The sequence below is a fragment of the Crotalus tigris genome, unplaced genomic scaffold (assembly GCF_016545835.1).
Source record: "Crotalus tigris isolate CLP2741 ecotype Arizona unplaced genomic scaffold, ASM1654583v1 scf7180000017674.1595824, whole genome shotgun sequence".
In the NCBI taxonomy this organism is placed as follows: domain Eukaryota; kingdom Metazoa; phylum Chordata; class Lepidosauria; order Squamata; family Viperidae; genus Crotalus; species Crotalus tigris.
Window position 1 is genome coordinate 1,578,905 of NW_024096559.1, and position 15,393 is coordinate 1,594,297.

Genomic DNA, 15,393 nt, shown 5'->3' on the forward strand with positions numbered 1-15,393 from the left:
ATAGATTTTTAATTATAACAAAGTTAATTAAAACCTTTATCAATATATTTTTTGTTAATACATATCCATAACCTGTTTTTGAGTTTTACCTAATTTTTTTATTTTTTATTACAATATTCCAATTTAACCTTTCATATCCATAGTGTTTAAATTTCGGATAATCCAAATTTCCTTTATTTCACTACATAAAAGTTATCATATCTAGAATATACATATTATTTACTTAAATATATTCTTATCTTATTTCATAAACATTTTCTATTTCTCATCCTAATACATCATCACTTGCTGATAGTGTCAGAATCCAATCATATTTCATCTTTAATTATCAAATATAGAAACTCCCAATTCTGCCTTCTTTGGATTCTGCCATAAGAGGGAGAGAAGGGGGAGAACAAAGGGGCTTTATGGCCCTCACTTCCTTCAGTAGACTTCAAAGAGCTGAATGCTGAATGTGTGTTTATTGTAACCTATTGTAACCTCAAAGCGTTAACACCAGAGAACATTAGCATTAACAAAGAAGAGTATTTGCCTTTCATGTAGTTATCTGAAGTCTCCATCCAGACGGAAGAAAGAAGAAACGGGGTGGAATTGTGATACTTGAAACTATCACTGGGAAGGGGGGTTGATTGGGTGGGACTACTGGGGAACCCCTTAAAACCTTGAATGGGAGAGCTTGGACCCCAAGTCCTGTCTAGCATGCCTGCAACCATTTTCTCTTAATAAAGGATTCCTGTTGGAAGAACTATTCCAAGAGTTCTGTCTTCTTAAGATGCAAAGTGGGGTGGGTCCTTACATTAGACAGGACTTGCAAAATTAATCCACCTGGAAGGTAGACCCTTGCCGGGGGATTTTGCAAAAATTTACCATGTCAGACAACGAAGCAAGAGAGGGAGAAAACTCCCTGGAAAGAGAGCCGCTGACCCAGTTGGAACCTTGCCAGATGTTGGGATCCGAGAGGCCAGATTTCTCAGAAGAAGAAGTGGTGGAGACACAGGACCACAAGCCTCACTGGTCGATGGGCGTTGGAAAGAAAAGCGAGTGGGGAAAGGAATCAAGAAAAGTGACCCTGAGACGGGGGACCAAGCAACCAGAATGGAAGCAGGAGATGGAGAAATCCCTGCACGCAAGTGAAGAGGGAGGAAGCTGTATGCCGTACTCAGACTGGATCCTAGAGAGAGCTATTGACCTGATGAAGAGAACTCTCAGCTCCCTAGGAGAGGAGATTCCTGAGCCCTACGCCCGCCCCAGTTCCTGGAGCCACAAAGGGAGAGACACCGAGGGGGACGTGGAACCTGCAACCCCAGGGACATTTACTGATCCAGGAGCTCCCACCCCCTACCGGACCCAAGATGGAAATCTGGACGGAAGACACTACCACCCACAATGGAGGCACCGATCCATTCCAAGACGTCCACCGTTGGAGGTGAAATTCAAAGGGGAGCCAACACGCTTGGGGTTTTTCCTAACCCAAGTCCTCAGCTACATGGAGGAATATGGGCAGGACATCCCCAGCGACAAAGCCCGCATCCGGATCGTGCAATCTGCCCTGGATGGACCAGCTGCAGATTGGGTGGTGAACCTGCATGACTCCAATGCCCCAGAACTCAGTAACTTCAACCGTTTCATGTCCTCGTTGAGAAGACGATTTGAAGACCCCCTGGCTGATCGCAAAGCCCGTGAAAGAATAACAACGATGAGGCAGGGCAAACGCCCAGTGGCTGAGTATACACAAGAATTCCGAGCCATTGCCAGCAAACTGAATTGGCCAGAAGACATCCTCCTTGGCCGTTTCAAAGACGGACTAAACTATGATCTATATGATGCTTGCCTGCCCCGAGGAGACCCACATCGACTTGAGGAATGGTACGTCTTGGCAGAGGAAGCAGAGATCGACATATTGAAGAGGCATCGCCGAGGAAAACAATGGAGCCGCCCCCCGCCTGAGCTGACACACCAACCGGTGAAATCATCGGATACAGCCAAGAAGCAGATGGGGTGTTTCAAGTGCGGAAGAGAAGGGCATCGAGCTGTAGAATGCCGCTCAAAGGCCCCCCAGCACAACCCAGACAGACCCCCAATCAACAAACCCAGAGGGTATTCAGCTAAGCCAAAAGAAACAGCCATGAAAATGATGGAAATTGCAGAAAACCCCACCTCTGCTCACCAAGGGGAAAGAACTCCAGCCTACACCACAGGGACGGTGGATGCCTCAGATGACAGCTCGGAAGGCGAACCCCTGGTAAGTGGACGCATCACACCCATCTTCAAAACAGTGACTATATTAATCCCCCCCATGCCCGAAGCTGTGAAGGTGAAAGCCTTAATAGACTCTGGCTGCACCCGCTGCCTCATTAGCCCAACACTAGTGGGGAATCTGGGCATCCCATCCAGGAGACTGGAACAACCAATCTCATTTGGCCAGTTAGATGGATCCATAGCAGGGGGGGTGCCAGCTACCCTAGCCACTCTACCAATACACCTCTCCCTGGGCAAACATGAAGAGGACTAACGTTTGTGGTGACCCCAGGTATGGAATGCCCAATGATTCTAGGGATGGAATGGTTGAAAAAATGGAACCCCTGGGTAAATTGGAGGACGACAGAAATCAAATTCCCGAAGGGGGACCCTATGGACTTAAAACCCCAAGAGAGGCTACCAGAATCAAGAATAGAAAAAGCATCCATAGGAGAGGAAAAAAGATTAACAGAAATACCAGAGGAATATAGGGACCTTGCTGAAGTCTTCAGTGAGGAGAGGGCGAATGAGCTTCCCCCCCACCGACCCACAGACTGTACCATTGAATTCAAGCCTGGGGCAAAACTCCCGAAACCCAGATTATACTCCATGAGCCCAAAGGAGAAGGAGGAAATGGAAAGATTTATAAAAAAAAACCTGGAGAGAGGTTTCATTGAACCAGCTAAGCCTAAAGTGGCTGCCCCGGTCCTTTTTAGAGAGAAGAAGGATGGCTCTTTACGTTTATGCGTGGATTATAGGGCCCTGAACACAATCAGTGAAAGCAACCTATACCCGCTGCCCCTCATGAAAGACATGCTGTCACACCTATCGAAAGGGAAAATTTTTTCTAAACTAGACTTAAGGGAAGCTTACTATCGCGTGAGAATCAAGGAAGGGGACGAATGGAAGACTGCATTTAACTGCCCCATGGGGTGCTATCAATTCAAAGTCTTGCCATTTGGATTACAAGGGGGCCCTGCAGTCTTTATGCAATTAATCAATGACGTTCTAAGGGAGCACCTGTTTAAGGGGGTCCTTGTTTACTTGGACGACATTCTTATCTTTACCGAAACAAAAGAAGAACACGTCAAACTTGTCAGAGCGGTTTTAAAGAAGCTGCGAGCCGCTCACCTATATGCCAAACTCTCAAAATGCGAATTCCACCAGGAAAGGATAGACTACCTAGGCTATCGCATATCCCCACAGGGCATTGAAATGGACCCAGAGAAGGTCAGAGCAGTATTAGAATGGGCACCACCCCGCACAAGAAAGCAACTACAAAGTTTCCTGGGCTTTGCAAATTTTTACCGCCAATTCATCCCCTCATTTGCACAGATAGCCTTGCCCCTCACCAACTTACTAAAAACGAAGGGAACATCCTCAGTAAAACCTAGCCAGCCACTAACATGGACAATGGAGTGCCAAGCAGCGTTTGAGAGACTAAAGAGACTTTTTTCTGCCGAACCAGTACTAAGGCACCCAGACATGGACAAGCCCTTCATAATACAGGCAGATGCAAGTGATGTGGCAGTGGGGGCTGTGCTATTACAAGAAAATGATGATGCAGTATTGCAACCCTGTGCATATACATCCAAGAAACTCACGGAAACAGAACAGCGCTGGCCCGTATGGGAGAAGGAGGCTTAGGGATACGTTGGGCATTACTCACGTGGCGACAGTTCCTGGAAGGCAACAAAATCCCCTTCCAGGTGTGGACTGATCACAAAAATTTGGAAGCCCTGAAAACTTCCAGGAAACTCAATCCCAAACAAGCCCGCTGGTCCCAGCATTTTCACCAATTCCAATTTAAGCTCAAACATTTACCAGGAAGAAAGAACTTCCTGGCAGATGCACTATCTCGCATGCCCCAATATAACAGCGCACGAACCACAGACTCTAGACCAATAATGGCAGAGTCACAACTGGCAGCACCAGTAACCACAAGAACCCAAGCCAAATTAAAACCACAACTGGACAGCCAAACTGGAATTGAATTCAGAAAAAGTTTGGAAACAGATGATTGGTTCCAGAAAAACAAAAATGTGTGCACAATGAGAGACGGGTTGCCTTGGATAGGGGAAAAGTTATATATACCAACAACTCAAAGAGTAATTTTCATGCACCTTTGCCATGACACAAAATCAGCAGGGCATTTTGGATTTGTAAAAACTTTACATTTAATTAAACGGCAATTTTGGTGGCCATCCATGAAAAAGGACATTGAAAGTTATATAGCCAGTTGTCCAAAATGTGCCACGGCAAAGAGGTTGCAAGGGAAAGTGCCAGGACTATTGCAAACAGTGGCAAGTCCCTCAGCCCCCTGGAGAGAAATAGCCATGGATTTTATAGTGGAATTGCCAGAAAGCAATGGGAATACTGTGGTCTGGACGGTCACGGACTTGTTTTCCAAACAGGTGCACTTTATCCCTTGCCAAAAGATTCCCACTGCAAAAGCCTTAGCAAAACTTTTCATCCAACACATTTACAGATTGCATGGGGCACCCCAACGCATCATCTCTGACAGGGGGGTGCAATTTACGTCTGCATTTTGGAAGGAATTTTTATCCCTCTTAGGAACCACTCAGGGACTGACATCTAGCCACCACCCTCAAGGAAATGGGGGGGCTGAAAAAATGAACTCAGTACTTAAGCAATATTTAAGATGTTTTCTTAGTTTCCAGCAGACCGAGTGGGCGGACTTACTCCCCTTTGCAGAAGTTGCCTACAATAATGCAGTCCACTCCAGCACAGGTTACACTCCTTTTCAAATAGCCACCGGTCAAAGTTTCAACCCCATGCCAGAATTAACCCCAAACGAACCAACGATCCCCTCGCTGAAAGAATGGATGGAAAAATTACAAAACACCTGGCCAATAGTCAGAAAAGCACTAGATGAAGCTAGGCAGGCTTACAAAACACAAGCCGATAAAAAAAGGGTTGAGCCTACACCATTCATTATAGGAGAGATGGTGTACTTATCTACAAAATACCTAAAGTCCCTACAGCCCTGTAAAAAACTTGGACCAAAATACATAGGACCTTTTCCAATTAAAAGAATCATAAATCCAGTAACAGTAGAATTAGAATTACCCAAAAATCTCAGGCAAATACACCCAATTTTTCATTGCAGCTTGCTGAAAAGAGAGCATCAGTCACCTCTACGGCCAAAAATCCCCCCCCCACCACCTCCAATCATGGTGGAGGGTGAACAACACTTCGAAATAAAGGAAGTCCTTGACTCTAGGAGATATCATGGAGCAACTCAGTACCTAGTTGCCTGGAAACACCTCCCTCCCTCACAAAATGAGTGGGTCCATAAACGTCATGTCAGAGCCCCGAAGCTATTGAAGAAGTTTCACACAGAGTATCCTAACAAGCCTAACTAAATTTTATACTTGTGTTTTCTTTCAGGTGGATCTCTCTTATTTTTAAGAGGGGCCGGATGTCAGAATCCAATCATATTTCATCTTTAATTATCAAATATAGAAACTCCCAATTCTGCCTTCTTTGGATTCTGCCATAAGAGGGAGAGAAGGGGGAGAACAAAGGGGCTTTATGGCCCTCACTTCCTTCAGTAGACTTCAAAGAGCTGAATGCTGAATGTGTGTTTATTGTAACCTATTGTAACCTCAAAGCGTTAACACCAGAGAACATTAGCATTAACAAAGAAGAGTATTTGCCTTTCATGTAGTTATCTGAAGTCTCCATCCAGACGGAAGAAAGAAGAAACGGGGTGGAATTGTGATACTTGAAACTATCACTGGGAAGGGGGGTTGATTGGGTGGGACTACTGGGGAACCCCTTAAAACCTTGAATGGGAGAGCTTGGACCCCAAGTCCTGTCTAGCATGCCTGCAACCATTTTCTCTTAATAAAGGATTCCTGTTGGAAGAACTATTCCAAGAGTTCTGTCTTCTTAAGATGCAAAGTGGGGTGGGTCCTTACAGATAGAGTGTCTTTTATTGTCTCAAGTCCATCATCTATATTATTTGGGCTAAACAATAGTTCGAAGCTAATTCCTATTCATTAATTTTCATTTTTCTTATAGATCTAAATCCTAATTATTACGCCAGTTAATCCCTTATTTTTTATCATTTAACAAGAGTATCTAAATGCAATAATCATATTTCCCTTCATCTAAAAATCTCCCTTTCGCCCATTAGTTGAGACTTTAGGGTACTCTATCATAAATAAAAAAAATCTCATTTTTTTAAAATCTAACTCTGGCTTTCTTTTTGTGCCAACCAGGCTTCCATACCAATGCCATTAAATCATCAGATAGATTTCCCTTCATTTTTGCAGATATTGTTTGAATCAAGGGAGACCATCTTGTTATCAATTTTCCAGAAAGGCTGGTCCATTCATAGTCATTAGGCTGTTGTCCTGGTGGCTCCTTCCGTACAATTTGGTCATCTTGTTCTTCAGGTTTTCTCTGGTTTAGGCAGAGAGTCACATTCGGCTTTAAAGTTGTTATTTGGTTATCTAGGTTTCCAGTATGCTGTATTTGTTGATCTTTAACAGCCTCTATGTTGGTGTTGCTTTGTTCCACTTCTGTTGCTTTTTGGGTTGTAAGTTCTTTAGCTGCGGTCAGGGTTTGTCTGTCAAGGTTTTCAGTAAATTGTATTTGTTGATCTTTAAGTTCCTCTATCTTGGCATTAGTTTCTTCCGCCTCTGTTGGTTTTTGGATTGTAGGTTCTTTTGTTGAATTCAGAGTATCATTTTGTAGGTTTAAGCTGGCACCTTTATCTTTCGATCTGGATTTAATTATTTCAGTAGCTTCAAGAATATTTTCAAGTATAAGTTTATAGTTAAGTTGTGGCTGGTCTTCCTCCATTTCTAAAACAGTTATGGATAGTCCTTTAGTGAAGGTTATTTCTTAGATAAAAGTAAAAAAATGTTCACCTCCACAAATCCTATAAAGCAATTTCACTGTCCAGCTGTTCTCCCAGCTCTTTATCTCTTTTAGATAGTACCAAGGACAAATCTGGGCTGTAGGCAAGTCTCTTTTAAAAAAGGTATTTACTTGCTATACCAAGCTTCACCACAAGATGTCTCTGACCACATTTAGAATCTTTTTCAAGACCAGGCTAGGTTTTTATCCAGATAGAGTTCTTTTTCATAGATAAAGTGACAGGTCCCCATGGGAATAGGAGTTTTGGGTCCCCAGATATCAAGGTAAAGTAAATCCAGCTGCTTAATTGTATTTTTCAGGGCTTTTTTTCTTGCGTAGTCAGGAGCCCCCATCTTCGAGGATGGGAAAGAAGCGTTCCCTTCCCTCTCTCCTTGCAGGAGGAAGAAATTTCAGGAAGACTTTTGACAGAAAAGTATTTGGGATACAAGAAGGTAGGGTCTCACCCAGTTCCTCCACGTTGCTTTCAAGTGCTTGGTTGTGAATTTGGCCTCAGCAGGTAGCAGCTTAGTGATGGGCCATGTGAATGGCCGATCTTTTCCCCGTCAGTCCAAAGAGCTGCTCCAGATCAAACAGAAGGGCTACTGCCCTTCCGCGATCAAACAGGAGGTCCTTTTCATGGTCATCACCCCTCCAAGGTGACTTTCGACCTCTTTCAGGGTCCCCGGCGGGAGAAAACTGGACGGCGGAGAGAACGATTGCTCCGTGTGTCTGCCAGCGCCATGATCCAGAACTGGAAGCCAAAAAATATGTTTACTTCTGAAAACAGATGTGTTGCTCATCAAACAATACTTAATATATATAGAAGACAAATTACTTTATTACAGACAATTTTTGATTTTGCTCATTGCAGACTATAGTTAGCCTAATAATGACTAGCATAAAATAAAACAATATAACATTTACCTCAAAATGGATAAGTTATAAATCTAACTAGGTTTGTCATTTCTGTTGGGGAAAATGGGCAAGCTAATATAAGAGAATTATGTCTTTTTTATATAAAATAGGTTTTGGCTGATTTGCTGTTGCAAAAGTAAAATTAATAATTCTAATCATGTGTACTTAGAAGTAAACTCTTAATTAAATGTGCTCTCCCTTTGCAACAACTATTGTAATGCACATTAAAAAAAACAATTTGAACTTTACTTATATCTGCTTAGGGGAGGTTTAAGAACGGCTAGTTAGTTGGATAAATTTATAACAACTACTTACAAAAATAAAATGGATGTTTCATACTTAGCTCTAATAGTAAAAAACCATCCTTAACATCTGCCTCCAGAAATTTCAGCTTGCCATATTACCAAGAAAATACTGATGAACCACAGAAAGAAATTCTCTCCAAGTATTCTTCCAAAAATACTTCAACTAAATTGTTTCTCTTGTCTCAAATAAAATACACAAAAATAGAGGAAGAATTATTTGATGATCCAAATGCACTGACTTGGAAAGTTAGTTGGCAAAGGAAGAAAGCTAGAGTAAGACTGAAGGAAATAGAAGCTTTGACCTATTAGAGGGGATGTTATATCATCACTTAGATGTTTGAATATGGTTAAGAATAGATTGCTAGTATTATTATAACTAGATAGATAGGATTTGTAATCAGAATATCATATCTTCGTATGAAAAGGGAAATAAATATATTAAGAACTTTGAAAACGGGAAGCTTTTGGTTACCCAAATATAACTTGTTCTGAAATTATAAATGATTGGGATATTTTTTTTTGTAAAAATTTTTATTTTCAATTTTACAATATATAACAATCTTACAAATACTTCAGATAAAAAATAAAACAAATTGATACATACCACATTTGGTCTTGCCCGCCTATTTCCCCCCAAACCGCATCCCACCTCAAACCAACTTACTTCGTTCCCTCTTTTTCTTCACTCATCCCCTCTCCTCCTTCACCTCCACCTTCCTACTTACTTCTCACCTTCTTCTTCTCCCTCTTGATGCAGTCCAGGGGAAATGCCCGAGCAGTTCCTCTCTCAAAATTAAAACATTAATATTATATACAATAAGACTATTTCTACTTTATCTGAACTACTTAAACTTCAACCCATCCACCCCCACCCCCTCCCCCCACCCCCCTCCCCCCGACTTCCCAGAGCAAAATACAGGATTATGCAAACATATTAAACATAATCTATTTAAGTTTACTAATTATACAATGAACAAAATCATAAAAACCCTTAACTCTCTTCAAACTTTAACATCATAAGTTTATAAACAAAATCATTACTCATAGAATAAGTGAAACTTTGTAGTTCCATATTTCTTCTGAACATATTCTATCCATCTTCTCCATACATTAAAATATCTCTCTTGTGAATGGTCCTTTAAATAAGCAGAAATTTTAGCCATTTCTGCTAAATTAGAAACCTTAAATACCCATTCTTCTAAAGAAGGCAGAGTATCCTTCTTCCAATATTGACCCACCAGTAATCTTGCTGCTGTTATTAAATTCAACATTAAAATAGTTTCTTTAACATTAAAATCCACAAAAATTCCCAAAAGAAACAGTTGGGGAGTAAATTTAATCTTCCTTTTAAAAACCTTTTGAATGTTCCACCAAATCATAATCCAGAAGGCTTTAATAACTTTACAAGTCCACCAAACATGAAAATAGGTTGCATCCAAGCAACCACATCTCCAACATTTAGGTTGCAGGACATACAGCAGCTTTTTAGGATCCAGATGCCATCTATAAAACATTTTATAAAAATTTTCCCTCAAATTCTGGGCCTGCGTAAATTTAACATTTCTAGTCCAAATTACCTCCCATAGGTCCAACGAGATTGGTTCTTGAATATTCTGGGCCCAATGATTGGGATATTTTGAACATGGATGGGGAATTAAAATTGAAAAAAGCAAAAATAGGAAATAGACTGAATAAATGGATATTGAGTGCAAATGCAATTAAGATATGCTTTGTTTAGAAAAGATATTCTAAACTGATATTATTGACACTATTAGAAATATGTAACAAATGTTGATAGAAAATTGTATATTTACTTATAACAATAAGAATTGTATTTGCCTACTGTGGAAAAATGTCTGTTACCAGAAAAAGAGAGGATGTACTGGAGGGTGTAACATTGGATTTAGTATGAAGAAGCTTACATGTACCACAGAATCACTAATGGGCTCAGTCATCACATTGTCTATTAGGCACTTAATTGTAAAAATAGAAAATTAATATTTTTTAAAAAAACAACCAATTACTCTTTAAAAGATCAAAATACTGTTCAAATAAATACCTTTCATATATCTGAGCCCAATCCCACAACAGCAACATTTCTAATTTTATTTGTGTTGTAGGTATTCAGTAACAAAATACATACAAAATCAAATGTTTTCTTTACTTTCTTATTGATCATAAGTAAAATACTGCAGAAATGTTGAAAGTGCATCTAAAAGGTAATAAAATCCTCAGAGGGAAAAATATCAGAAGACAAAGAGCAAATGTGAGAGTGGAAATCCACTGTGGGAAGTCAGCCCCCCCAGAGAAGGAAATATTAAAAGGGCAGAAAAATATATTTCCTCAAAGGATCTTAAAGAGGCAGAAAAGCATGCCCAATTTTTCTTAATAGCCACAAGTCTCCCTCCCCAAGCAGAAACCAGCTCTGTAAAAATGCAGAAGTAAACCATTCAGGAAGGTTGAAGCTAGAAGATTAAGAAGACAAAGACACCTAAAATCTACATACCCCACCCAAACTCTAAGACAAGACATAATAGGATTAACACATAGATACCACAGGGGCACACTCAGACTCAGGTCGAAATACATGTCACAGGAAATACAAAGCCTCAAACAGGAACAGGAAACAACCTCAAGAGCCCCAGATGGTATAAAAATCCACTCCCTACACGTGCTCCCTCTCTTTTCTTCCAGAGCCATCTTCCTGTCTGGCTCTCCTCTTCAATAAACTGCAACCTTCTTTCTAAAGCAGTTGCCATGTTGTTTATTCCTGGCTTGGACTGAACCATGATGAAGACTTTTCCTTCAATACCACTTACCAGGCATTTTTTTCAATGTTCAAGTTTATGGGCATTCCTTAATGCCACAACTGCTTCCTTATTTTCAGCAGGTCCTCCTTGGACCAAAAATGCCAGTTGGGATTAGCTTTTTTATTTCCTGTTGAAGACAAGTGAATTAACATTTATATAGTCTGCAGAAAAGGACTTTAACTACATAAACTTCCCCTAAAATTTTGGGGACAGAAGAAGAAAGGATTTTTTTTTCTTTTCAAATTACCCTGCGCTTTAAGTTTAAATCTATCCTCACACACACACACTTTCTTTGAGAGAAAAAAGAGAAATCCTCAGAGATTCAACACAAAACAAAGCTTATGACCCACTCTAATGCATACATATGCTTCCATTTCTTTTTGCTAGCAAAAGGAGAGTCTAACACAGTGGTTCTCAACGTTTGTGTGACGGCGACCCCCTGAGGGGGAAAAATGGCGGATCGCCTTGTTTGGTGACCCCCGAGAAATGGTCGATCGACCCCAAATGGGGTCGCGACCCATAGGTTGAGAACCGCTGGTCTAACAAGTAGTTTCATGTTCTATTTTTTAAATTCCCTTGCAAAATATTAACTATTTAATAGCCATCAGCATTCACTATTTATTTACACTACTAGGTGGGAGGTACTCAATAAAAAGCAAAGGACAATATTAATAAAGTTAAAGTACTCATAGAATAGCAGGACAAGAGATTTATTTGGACATCTGTTGAAACAGGCATTAGTTCTTCAAAGATGATGCCATAATAAAAGTATAAATCTAAACATACTGCATTTCAGCTACTGTATAAGGCATAGGGTACATAGAATTGTAAGACATAGAACTCAATGGACTTATTTCTTAATAAACATAGCCAGGAAAGAAATATTCAGATTGAGGGATAAATTTGCTTAATTGCATAAAGAGAATCTAGTTTTGGGGAGAGCATATTTAGTCCTTTTGAAAGATTAACTTCTTACTTGGATAGTGGCTCCAAATACACTTTTTCCCAGTGGTATAATAGATAATAAGTGTGATTTAGTAACTGCTATGACCCATTCTTTGAAAGGTAGACTTAATCTTAGTTCTGCATACATTAATCACTTTTAGACTAAACTACTGTACTGGGCCCAATTTCCCTGGGCTTGCCTTAAAAGATAATCAGGAAACTTCAGCTCAAGATCTTGTTGGGATTGTCCAGATTAAAATCATTCTACATATAGACATAACCAGAATCTTAAGAAGATTTTGGACCAGGTTATCTCAAAGAGAGCCACAATTTTTACAAAGTTTGTGGTCTGCAAAGATAAGAAGTTGAAGGAAATAAAAATTATTCTTTTATAAAATATAACAATAAAGTTATAATGTAACAATATATGAGACTGTCTAACACAAATGTAACACTGTAACACAAATGTAACTATGCAATGCCAATGTATGAGAAGGAATGTTTACTGCTTCCTGCCTATGTAGAGTGATCACAAATGGTAATCAGCAAAGATAATGAATTATGACCCAGATGGACGGAAATTGGAAGGAAATTGTCAGGATGAACTATTAAGTGTAAAAACAACTTCAAAAAATTGCTATGGAGTTGAAAGAGCTTCTTAGGTGTGATGTGCATTGTAAAAAGTATAAAATGCAAAGCTTGGAAACTGTTTGTTGCGCTCCTGGAACCCAATCCATAGGGAAGGATCCAGGAGATGCGTTTGCAAACGCCTCTCTTCTCTTCTCTTCTCTTCTCTTCTCTTCTCTTCTCTTCTCTTCTTATTCTTTTTATGTTATTCTCCAATAAAACTTTGTTCTGTTAACCAGACTTGTCTTTGTATTGTGAATATCAAAATTTGGGGTTTTTACATCTCACAATCTTGGTGGAGAATGCGGGCAATTAAGAATCTCTAGGGGACACTGTTTCTCAGTAAAATGCAGGAGCGCGCCTGTTGATTTCAACTGCCTGGAGTTATCTGAGATCTAGTTTCCCCTTGCAGGCTCCAAGCCAAACTAAATTGACAACTCTGGTTTACAAAAATCAAAGAACAGGAAAAGGAAGAAAGTCAACAACTGAAGCCCAGACCAGGTAACCAGGTGCACTGGCCCATGTAAGACACTTTTGTCCCGAAGAAGGGAACCATGCAATTGTACCTGGATGGTCAGGAGAGCGATTATGGGAGGTTTTCTGCAATAACATCTATGTGAGTGTGATGGACAGTGTTCTGGAAACACTAGTAAGTCCAGAGGAGTGTGATGTAAATATGACTGTTACTAACTTCAAGAGAAAAGAAGATATCAAAGGAAACATCCTCACTTTGTTTGTCTGGCTCTCTCTCTCTCTCTCTCTCTCTCTCTCTCTCTTTCTTCTTCTTCTTCTTCTTCTTCTTCTTCTTCTTCTTCTTCTTCTTCTTCTTCTTCTTCTTCTTCTTCTTCTTCTTCTTCTTCTTCTTCTTCTTCTTCTTCTTCTTCTTCTTCAGAACAGCCCAAAGTTACCTGCTCAGGCAGGAAATCCTATACCATTTTCTTGTCCATTAGTTCTGCTCTCTCCCTTTTGCAACTGTCTGCAGGCACAAACCCCCTCCCACTGCTTTTTCTGGCTGTGTTGCTTTGAAAGCAAGAGAGAAAGAAAGGAGAAAGGGGGGTGTTGATCTTTTTAACTTTTTCTCTGCTTAGAATTTCGGTTTGAGAAAGATGGGGTGACTGTGAAATTAAATGCCCACTTTTGCAGTTTCAGCTTGCAATTTTTTTTTTTACTCAAAAGAGGAGCCAGTAATTGTTGGACAATTTTTTGGGGGGGGGGGAATTTTTGAGTTTAAATTGTTTAGTTAGAGTTAAACCTATCAACCAAAAGAAATGACTCTGAATTGTTTTGCTTAGATTTATAAATGTTTTCCCTATTTAATGGAAATTTGTTTCCATCTGAATGGAATTTGATTAAATTGGAATTTGACTAACTTTATATTAAAAGCAATACTAGAGTTTGATAAGAAAACTATTTCAGTAACTCAGAATATCTTATTAAGCTTGTTTATTTTTTGTGAAATTAAAACAAAGAAGTTGAGAAAAATTTTGGGATTATAAATAGCTATGCTGTTTTGATTAAAGATTTGTATGCAAAACTGTTAGAAAAAGAGCTTGTGTTAACAAACACAAACAGAGTTTGGTGAGCTCTCCTTTGTTGGCTCTTCACTAGGTAATTTGTTTGTAAATAAGGACAAAGTAATGGCTTGGAGGAGGTTTTGACCCAGAAGTGGGGGGAAAGAGGCAGCCAGTGGCATTTTTGTCTAAAATTGACATTTGGGGATGTCTTGGTGGTTAGCATTTGTTATCAAGTGTGGGCAATTTTAATCATGAAGCCTAAAGGAGGTAACACTTGTTCATACAAAGTAGTTGGGAAAAAGAAAAGAACAAGAAAAAGAGAGACATAATGAAGATGCAATAGTAAATGGGGAGGAGAAAATGAGTGGAGGCTGAATGAATTTCCCTCCCTTAGTCAGCATAAACCTGTGGGTTTTACAGCAGGCTCTGAGATTATTAATAAGGGAGAAGGAGAAAATATACACTGACTCCAAGTATGTTTATGGAGTCTTGAATACTTTTGGAGAAGAGAAATGAAGAGGATTGATTAATAGTAAAGGGAAAGAGTTGGTTCATGTAAAGTTGATAGAAGATGAACTGGTGGAAGAAGAAAAGAAAGAAGTTATGCTAGAGTGGCACAAGGGAAGGAAGGAATGGATAATAGAAGAAAGAAACAGGAAAGTTGTTTTAAGTTGGTTTGCACAGACTTGTGAATGGCATGCATTAAGCAGGGAGACTGCCCAAACGTGTGAATTGTGTGCCTTAACACAAGCCTTAGCATGTTGAAGGAACAAGAATGTACTAAAGTGGGAGGTGGATGTTGCAAGATGGGAAACGGATGTTGAAAAGAAGGAAGAAACAAATTTACCCTGGAATAAATGCCTCCCCTTGGCCTTATTAAGGATATGAACACAACCATGTAAAGATATTGGATTGTCATCATTTGAACTCATGTTTGGAATACCTTATATGGGGAAGGAGGGATTACCAAGAATTGAATTAAAAGATAAAATAATTAGAAAATATGTACTCGAACTGTCCAGATAATAATAATAATAATAATAATAATAATAATAATAATAATAATAATAATAATAATGTGAGGCACTACCTTGACGTGGTTGTGGGGCTTGTGTACTCTGAGGAAGATGAGAGCTATGCCAGAGGTTC